The following is a 9,473-nucleotide window of genomic DNA, read 5'->3' as shown; positions in this document are numbered from 1 at the left end:
AACTTAAAAGAATCCTTTCTAAATCTAAACACTTGATTCCTTTATCTCTTAGGAGAATCGTTCGTGCTTATCCTTATCCTGAGTTGACTACTCCATTAAGCGTGGGCGCACTTTGTCAATTTTGCAGAAACGTCCTTGTAATCTTCCTTTTTGCCGAATATGCAATAAAATCACATAATTAGGAATATTTTGGCTTAAAAAAGGAAGATTAAATTGCTATAAAATCATTATAAATGCAGAGTTATCAAATACCCCCACACTTAGCCATTTGCTTGTCCTCAAGCAAACTCAAGATGCATTCAAAAATCCCTCCAAATTTTAAACTACTCAAGGCAATTTGTAATCATGTGCAAAGTAAATGACATATTTTATGAAGGAGATAATTCAACATGTATCAAACAAGTTTTCACGTGATGACCATTATCAAAATCAATCGCATAAAACTAGTGGACTATTTTCTCTCCACTTTCCATTCTCTCAAGTGTATATATGGCTCAAGTGTATCTCTCGACACTTACTACGGCAGTGCTTCACCATAGGCTTGCCTATACACCACATCTCCACCACTTTTGAAATATGCACATATATGGATCAAAAGGTCTTTTATTTTGGTTGTAATGGGGCTTTGGTTTGGGGTAGGATAAAAGGATAATGAGGTTAAATTCCAAGAAACTAATTAGAGCACCAAAAGAATTTGAGTGAACAATAATTCGAAGCTCTCAAAGTTTACTTATCTCCCTTCAAGATCTTTTGACAATTCCTTGAACTATGCCTTTCTTATTTCTTTTTGAGAGTTTATACATTTTTTTTTTCTTTTTCTTTTTCTTTTTCTCCTCTCCAATTTTTGTGATAGGCATAGACCAAGGAAATTGATGTCGGTTCCCACAAAGTAAAGCAGAATACAATTTTGGAACCCCCACACTCATTTTGAGGTACATCTTTTAAGCATGTGAATCACAAAGATTTTGACGATCTCCTATATTGAGAACTTGTTCTTTTGAACCTAAACCCATTTCCCTTGATGCTCTAGTAGTTCTTAGAGGGATCAAAATCAAGGTTTTAAACAAGCGACGGGATAGGTTTGTATATGACGGTTTATTCAACAAAATAGGTCAAAAGGTTCAAAGGAGTTCTCTAATGTTAAAAATGTGTTAGGTGGTTAAAGAAGGCCGAAAGTGGTTTCTAATGCCTTTATCATATCCAAATAAATGCACATTTGTATGGCCTCGATGTGGTTCAAGGCAAATTCTAGGAAGACAAAGCCATAAAAGTGTTACTCTCTCAAGAAAGAATGAAGATTTTTATGGATATATCAAGCTCAAAATCTCACGAGATATGTTTTAGTCCACTAATCCTACATCAGAAGGTTTTAACTCAAGTCATTTTGGTGAAGACAAGCTTTCAACTAGTGAATTATTCTTAAGCATAAAACATGTATTTTTCTTACACATAACATCATCAAACCAAGAATAATCCAAAATTGAAGGGGTTTTATCATGCCAAAATGTTTCAAAATCAGGCAAAAATGTCCCATAAGGCTAAGAAATTTCCACAAGACTTTTTTTTTCAAGAGTTAAGAAAAACAAGCACAAAAATATCTTCTCAATTTCAACAATCAGCAAGGGCAACAACCATTTTCAATCATGCAACCAACAACACCTATTTCAATAAACATGCTCAACAATAATACCCCCACACTTAAAGTCCACATTGCCCTCAATGTGCACTATGACATGCAACTCAAGGAAAAATTAAAAGGAGAGAGTTTAAGGAAGCGTCCCTGAGTGCATGTGACGAAGAGGTCAAGGTGTGGGTGGTTGCCTTGGTGTCAGCCCGAAGTGTTCAAATAAACCCATCAAGTTGGCTTCGATGCGAGCGATTTTGCGAGCTATGTCGTCTAAGGTTGTTTTTTGTGGCGTCGGAGGTGGTGGTGATGGTCGATAGCGGCGAAGGGTGTCTTGAGCGGCAGCGGCGATTTTGCTGAAAGAAAAAAAATCTATTTTTCATCCATCCAAACAGAATTGAATAAAATTTTACAAAAACTAAAATTAAACGAAAGAGGAAAGGAGAGGATAGGGATTTCATGGGTTGCCTCCCATGCAGCGCTTTTCTTTAACGTCTTTGGCTAGACGAAGAGAAATTCGTTTAGGTGATTGCGGGATCCACAAGTTGAATTTTTTCGACTGTTGATGTTTGAAATCCCTCGTAGAAAGGTTTGAGCCGATGTCCATTCACCTTGAATACCTTTTGAGTCGTGGGACTCTTGATTTCGACTGCACCATGAGGAAAAATATTAGTAACAATAAAAGGTCCAATCCAACGAGAACGCAACTTACCAGGAAATAACTTGAGTTTAGAATGAAAAAGGAGAACTTTTTGTCCGAAAACGAACTCTTTTCGAGATATGGTGCGATCATGGAATGCTTTTGCTCTTTCCTTGTAGATTTTTGAATTCTCGTAAGCATCATTCCGTAATTCTTCGAGCTCTTGTATTTGCAACTTTCTTTGCCCTCCCGCTTCATCCATTGACGAGTTGAATTGCTTGATCGCCCAATACGCCCTATGCTCAAGTTCGACAGGGAGGTGACAAGATTTACCATAAACCAAATGATAAGGGGACATACCTATGGGTGTTTTGTATGCCGTATGATAAGCCCAAAGTGCATCATCCAAGCGTGTACTCCAATCCTTTCGGTTAGGATTCACCGTTTTCTCGAGTATGGACTTGATCTCTCGATTGGAGACTTCCGCTTGACCATTCGTTTGGGGATGGTAGGCGGTCGAGATTCGATGCGTGATGTTGTATTTCTTACACAATGCATCGACTACCTTGTTGCAGAAGTGTGTCCCTCGGTCGCTTATAATTGCTCGTGGCATACCAAACCTAGAGAATATGTTAGCCTTGACAAATTCCACAACAGTTTTAGCATCATCGACACGAGTGCCCTTTGCCTCTACCCATTTAGACACATAATCTACTCCTAAAATGATGTAAGTCTTGCCAAAAGAAGGTGGGAAGGGGCCCATATAGTCGATCCCCCACACATCAAATACTTCGCACACAAGTATTGGGGAAAGGGGCATTTGATTACGATGGCCAAGATTACCTACTTTTTGGCAATTTTCACAAGATTTACAAAATAGATATGCATCCTTAAACATATTTGGCCAAAACAAGCCGCATTCTAGTACCTTTCGTGCTGTTCTTTTTGGTCCAAAATGGCCTCCACATGCATATGAATGGCAAAACTCAAGAATAGAGGGGATTTCAGTTTCAGGAACGCACCTTCGAATGATTTGATCCGAGCAAAATTTCCATAAGTAAGGTTCATCCCACACATAATGTTTGGCATCATTTTTGATTTTATCCTTTCGTGCTCTAGTTAAATCTCATGGTAAGACACCAGTGACTAAGAAATTAACAATATCAGCGTACCATGGGGTGATTCCTTGAATGGTGTGGAGATGTTCGTCCGGGAATTCGTCGTTTAGAGGTGGTGGGTTTTCGTCGGTGACCAATCGGCAAAGATGGTCAGCTACGAGGTTCTCCGCCCCTTTCTTGTCTTTGATCGTTAGATTGAATTCTTGCAGCAGCAGTATCCATCTTATCAATCGTGGTTTTGCCTCTTTCTTTGACAACAGGTATCTCAACGCTGCATGGTCAGAATACACAACAACTTTAGTTCCAAGTAAATAGTGGCGAAATTTTTCTAAAGCAAAAACAATAGCCAAAAGTTCTTTTTCCGTTGTCGTGTAATTGCTTTGAGCGCTATCCAACATCCGTGATGCGTAGTATATCACGTGGGGATCTTTTCCAATCTTTTGGCCTAGGACAGCCCCGATGGCGTGATTACTAGCGTCACACATTATCTCAAAAGGATGATTCCAGTCAGGTGGACGAATCACCGGTGCAGACGTTAGGGAATCCTTTAACTTGTCAAAGGCCTTCATGCACTCTTCATCAAATGTGAAAGTGAAGTCTTTTTGCAGCAGCGCACACAGTGGTTGGGCGATTTTCGAAAAGTCCTTTATAAACCGTCGATAGAATCCTGCATGTCCAAGAAAAGAATGAATCTCCCGCACGCTAGCGGGGTAAGGTAAAGATTTTATGACGTCTATTTTAGACTTATCTACTTCTATCCCCCTAGAAGACACGATATGTCCTAGAATTAAACCTTGATCGACCATGAAATGGCATTTTTCATAATTTAGAACGAGGTTTTTTTCTATGCACCTTTCAAGTACTTTAGTCAATTTTTCCAAACAATCTTCAAATGAGTTTCCGTAGACGGTAAAATCGTCCATAAAAACTTCAATAAAGTGTTCAACAAAGTCGGAATAAATACTAACCATACATCTTTGGAAGGTAGCGGGTGCGTTGCAAAGACCAAAGGGCATTCTTCTATAGGCGAAGGTTCCGAATGGGCATGTGAATGTTGTTTTCTCTTGATCTTCCGGTGCCATTGGAATTTGATGGAAACCTGAGTATCCATCAAGACAACAATAGTGAGATTGACCGGCTAATCTTTCTAACATTTGATCTATAAATGGAAGTGGAAAATGGTCTTTTCTCGTGGCGGCATTAAGCTTTCTATAGTCAATACAAACTCGCCACCCGTTTTGAACACGTGTGGGTACTAAATTTCCAACAGAATTTTCGATTACGGTAATACCTGTTTTCTTAGGTACTACTTGAGTTGGACTTACCCATTCGCTGTCAGAAATTGGAAAGATCATACCTGCATCGAGAAGTTTCAAAATTTCTTTCTTTACTACCTCCATCATCAAAGGGTTCAACCGGCGTTGTGCTTCCCTTGAAGGTTTTGTGCCTTCCTCTAGGAGTATTCTATGCATGCAAGTCGAAGGGCTTAAACCTTTAATGTCGGCAATAGTCCATCCAATGGCTTCTCGAAATTCGCAAAGCACCTGGATAAGTTTTTCCTCCTCAAGATCGGTGAGCTTGCTTGAGATGATCACGGGTAGTATTTTGTTCTCCCCCAAGAATGCGTACTTGAGGTGTTTTGGTAACTCCTTTAATTCCAATGCGGGTGCCTGTAATATAGAGGGAACAATTTTAGTGTGAGAATGTGGTAATTCGATGAAAGCAGTTTTAGTAGGTAAAATTCGAAGGGAGTCGAGTTCAAAAACGGTGTCACCGATGTTTGGATCTATGATCATCTTTTCCTCTAAAATTTTTGCTTTCTCCAACGTGAGGCTTTCGTCTAATGCATATTTCACATGGTCCTCGCTGCTTATTGCTATGGAATCCTGCACAAAAGGGTCAAAAATATCTACAAGAAGAGCGGTGGGTAAGTCAGTTGGATACCTCATGGATTCATAGATGTTGAATCTTATGATTTCACCATCGAATTCCATAGTGAGACTTCCACTATGCACATCGATTTTTGTTCTAGCCGTCTTGAGGAATGGTCTTCCTAGCAGGATTGATGTGGAATTAGGGGAGTTTTCTTCCCTCATATCCAATACGTAGAAATCAGCAGGAAATACTAATTCATTTACCTGTACGAGAACATCCTCCAAGACTCCTTGCGGGTATACTACAGATCGGTCTGCGAGTTGGATGACTACCCCCGTTTCCTTTAAAGGACCAACTTTCAAAGACTCAAAAATGGTTAGTGGCATAACATTTATAGATGCTCCAAGATCGCACATAGCCTTCTTGATTCCAATCATGCCAATTTTACAAGGTATGGAGAACGTACCTGGGTCCTTACATTTTGGGGGTAGTTTTCATTGGAGAATTGCAGAGACGTTCTCCCCCATACTTACCCGTTCGTTTCCCTTGAGTTTTCCTTTGCTAGTGCATAATTCTTTGAGAAATTTCGCGTATCGGGGTATTTGCTTGATGGCATCGAGTAAAGGGATGTTTACCTCTACTTTGCGAAATGTCTCAAAAATCTCTTTTTCTTCCTCTTCCTTCTTCGCTTTGGTGAATCTCTCTGGGAAGGGTGGTCTAGTTACCAAAGGCTTCGGATGATCCACTTCGTGTTCTGTTTGTTCTTGTTGGACCTCAATTTCCTTTTTCGGTTTTCTTTCCGCATCGTGCCCACGTTTTGTGTTATCTTCCTTCACATGTTCCTGCAGTTCTTTTCCACTACGAAGCGTAATAGCACTAGCATTTTGTCTAGGGTTAATAACAGATTGAGAAGGTAGCTTACCTTGGGACTCGAGCTTACCAACAGACGACGCCAATTGACTGATTTGAGATTCTAGATTTTGAATGCTCGTCTGAGTCTGTTGTTGGAATTGTTGTGTCTGTTGTTGGAATTGTTGTGTCTGTTGTTGGAATTGTTGGAAGTTCGCCTGGTCTGTTGCTGAAATTGTTGTGTGTTGGTCACTAGCGCTTTCATCATGTTTTCGAGGGATGTGTTGGGCGTGGGGTTAGGTTGTGGAGGTGGTCGGTATTGAGGTTTTTGAAAGTGTTGGTTGCCGTAACTTAGATTCGGGTGGTCCCTCCATCCGGAGTTGTATGTTTTGGAGAAAGGATCATATCTTCGCTGTTGTTGTCCGGCGAATCCTCCTATGGCGTCGGCATGTTCGGTAGTTGATTCTTGAAGAGTTGGGCACATGTCGGTAGCGTGCCCCGTTAAGGTGCAAATACCACACGCTTTGACTTGCTGGTAAGTATCTGCAACAACTTTTTCAACAACAGTTGTTAGTTGACTTAAACGTTCTTCAAGATTACTTACCTCGTTGCTCTTCCTAGGTGGATCATCATGTCTAACCCCAAATTGTTGCGTGTTGGATGCCATAGTCGAGATTAGTTTACGCGCCTCGGTGGGGGTTTTGTCGAACAGTGCTCCACCACTTGCCGCATCTATCAGTTTTCTATCCATATTTGATAGACCTTCATAGAAATACTGGATCAACAGGTGGTTCGGGATTTGATGGTGGGGGAAACTCTCCACTAGTAGATTGAATCTTTCCCAATATTCGAAAAGACTTTCTCCCGCGAATTGTCGAATTCCGCTGATCTCCTTCCGGATTGTTGTGGCTCTTGAGGCAGGGAAGTATTTCTCAAGGAACTGTTTTTTGAGATCGTTCCATCTTGTAATGGATCCTGAAGGTAGGAGATACAACCAATCTTTCGCTTGATCGGCGAGAGAGAAGGGGAATGCTCTCAATTTGACTTGTTCCTCGCTTATGCCTTGTGGTCGCATTCCGGAACACACCACATGGAATTCCTTCAGATGCTTCTGTGGATCTTCACCTGCGAGACCACGGAAGGTAGGAAGTAAATGAATTAATCCAGATTTCAGTTCAAAATCTACCTCTAAGTCGGGGTATTCAATGCATAGTGGCTGCTGGTTTAGATCGGGTGACGTCATGTCATTGATCGATCTTTCAGGGATCAAAGCCATTGTCTCTTCTTCGGATTCGCTTACGGATTCTTCAAACTCAAAAGTTGGGTCTTCTTTGTCTTCGTATGGAGTGGATGTTCCTTCCAGTTGTTGCTTAGTCTCCTGACGAAGCCTTCGTGCGGTCTTTTCGATTTCGGGGTCGTATACCAATTCACCTGTACGAGAAGACCTTGGCATTAATGGTGATAAAAATCAAGTAACTAAAAATAAAGAAATATACTTAAAAACGCCAATCCCCGGCAACGGCGCCAAAATTTGATGAGTGTCGAAGTCACCAAAAATAATTCCTACTACACTTGTGAAAGTGGGAGTAGGGTCGATCCACAGAGATTGGCTTTAAGTTGATTTCTTTGAGAAAATAGAAAATAATGGGGGGGAAGGTTGTGATAAATAGAAGTGATAAAAAACTAGATAATTAAAAATACCTGATAGAGATATGAGAGAGAGATTTCCCGATTAAGGCTAGGATTATGCTTGATTCTTGTGAGTTGATCATTGATGCAAGAATAACACATGTATGGACAAATAAACCAGTTATGGTCGTTGGTACGACCTAACAACCTCACCTTTCCTTACCTTTTCGTTAGCCAAGGTACGACCGTTGGCTAGATCTCTAATTAACAGACAACCCTGAGAACGTCCACAAGATTTAATCTATTAACAGCATTAAGAATTAGAAAGGCCTGATTCTAATCAACAAACTCCTACGAGGACAATTCGTTTAAACTAGATCATGCATTCCCCATAACATAATTAAATACTGTGACATAACTAATCATGCTACGTTGCCACTAAGTATTGAACTAAATAAACAATTACACGGATTTATAAAGTTCAATTAGCTAAGCAAACCTTCTTGATAATGAACAACCGGCCGAATCATTCATAAATCAGACGTTTGTAATTAAAGCACAGAGAATAACATGAATATTTGTTTGACAAGTGTAGAACGCAGATTAGATCTCACAACATAACGGGAATCAAGCAATCACCATACCTTAACCAGAAAATAGGGAATTTAGCCGGACATATTAATGGAAGAACACACTATAAAGTGAAATTCCATTAATTCCGGTAGTAAAATAAAATAAAAGAGAAGAGATGAACAGAGAATTCTATAGAGTTCTAAGATAAAAACTGAATGTCTTCTAATGAAGAGATCCCCCCTATTTATAATAAAAGTTCCCTACGAATCTAGACGTAGTGGGGGGATAGATATGTGATAAACTCTAAAAAGGTAAAAAGATTACAAAAGATAAGCTTAAAAGAATCCTTTCTAAATCTTAACACTTGATTCCTTTATCTCTTAGGAGAATCGTTCGTGCTTATCCTTATCCCGAGTTGACTACTCCATTAAGCGTGGGCGCACTTTGCCAATTTTGCAGAAACGTCCTTGTAATCTTCCTTTTTGCCGAATATGCAATAAAATCACATAATTAGGAATATTTTGGCTTAAAAAAGGAAGATTAAATTGCTATAAAATCATTATAATTGTAGAGTTATCAGATTCCCCTAGACAGCTTTACTAGTCTAAAATTCTCACCATTAAGAGCAAAAGAATAACTAACAGTACAAAACAAGCATCAAAAAGAGATGGACAAAAGAGTACTCAAACCCTAGTCTAATAAGATAGACTCCAAGAAGAGCCACTCAACCAGGTCTTAGACGTTGCTCATGTCAAGCTTCATTATTAAATAGCCTTGCTTTCCTCCTATCTCAGATTTAAAGAAGTAATTAGCATCATAAGTAAGAAAAATATTAACAGATATTAATCGACCTGGAATAAAAGCCAATTGTGATTATGAGATAATTAAAACAGAAAAGGTTTAATCTAGCTATGGTTTTTTATGCACTCTATAAATGAAATTGCAAAAGCTAATAGGTCGAAAACATTAAACTGAATCAATCTTATCACATTTCGGAATCAGAAGTATATGAGTAAGATTCAGCGAAGGTTCAAACCATTAATTATGCAACAAGTTAAGAATGACAAAAGAGATATCTTTTTTTTATGATATGCTAAAATTTGTTACAAAAGATTTGGGGCATACCATTGGGTTTGAGTGATTTCAAAAGAGACATTTGTGAGAT

General features: G+C 39.4%; 1 pseudogene; it reads right to left on the bottom strand.

Moving 5' to 3' along the window:
• Window positions 1–2,145: 2,145 nt before the first annotated feature.
• LOC148787180 (uncharacterized) lies at window positions 2,146–7,559 on the bottom strand (annotated as a pseudogene).
• Window positions 7,560–9,473: the final 1,914 nt, after the last annotated feature.

The sequence above is a fragment of the Sesamum indicum genome, linkage group LG8 (assembly GCF_026168435.1).
Source record: "Sesamum indicum cultivar Baizhima isolate 11 linkage group LG8, ASM2616843v1, whole genome shotgun sequence".
NCBI lineage: Eukaryota > Viridiplantae > Streptophyta > Magnoliopsida > Lamiales > Pedaliaceae > Sesamum > Sesamum indicum.
This window is presented reverse-complemented; position numbering and strand designations above follow the sequence as displayed.